The following is a 909-nucleotide window of genomic DNA, read 5'->3' as shown; positions in this document are numbered from 1 at the left end:
TCAGGCGTGCAATATATTGAATATATTGTATATTGTAGCATCTCGGGGCGTTCTGTGTCTACATAAATTCCTCTATGCTGTCCATTGTTTTACAGAGTCAATTACAGACAATAAAAGTTTGATCATTCTCTTCTCACTCTAGAGCAACTGAGCAAACGAGGGGCTTGATAATCACTGTACAGTTATGTTATTATTAAGTTAAAACACAATTTGTGATCTGTCACTTGAAAATATCAGCAGTTAGAATACCCTTTCAAATTACCTGCATGTAAATCTCAGCCAACAGATGGAAATTATAATATATGAACAGTCATTGATCTAGCCAGGAAGGGATGGCATTGTCTGAGGTAGGAGCGAATTATCACATGCAAGAAGCCTTTCCTCCTGGATAGCCCAATGGTAGAGAAATTGTACTTAAACTGTGACATTCTGAATGATGATTGGTGTTAAACTGGAGAAGCTTGTAAGATCATGCAGATTTGTCGCTAAGAAATAAAGAGCTAAACTTTCTCTTTCACCATCAAATTTGATGAGACTTTCCTACCTGAAACACAACTGGCAGCAACAGCAACTAACAGGATTTTAACTATGTTAAAATGTTATTGTTATTTTTGTGTATCATATTTTATATAGTTTTTACTTCATCAACATCTGCTCCATAATCACACCTATAGATCATGCACAGTTCAGTATCATACACGAGTGTCAGAATCCAGTCCTGAAGGGTTGGAGTGCCTGCTTGTTTTCAGTGTTTTCCTTACATTTACATTTAATTTGATTCATTTAAGCCAGCTTCGGTGAAATCAGTGTCATGGACAGTTGTGACATGACAAAACAGAATCCCCATGCGTTTGTTTTAATGTGACCTCATCTACAGCACCAGTGGGACATATGTTATCAATGACTTGC

The sequence above is a fragment of the Conger conger genome, chromosome 13 (assembly GCF_963514075.1).
Source record: "Conger conger chromosome 13, fConCon1.1, whole genome shotgun sequence".
Lineage (NCBI taxonomy): Eukaryota > Metazoa > Chordata > Actinopteri > Anguilliformes > Congridae > Conger > Conger conger.
This window is presented reverse-complemented; position numbering follows the sequence as displayed.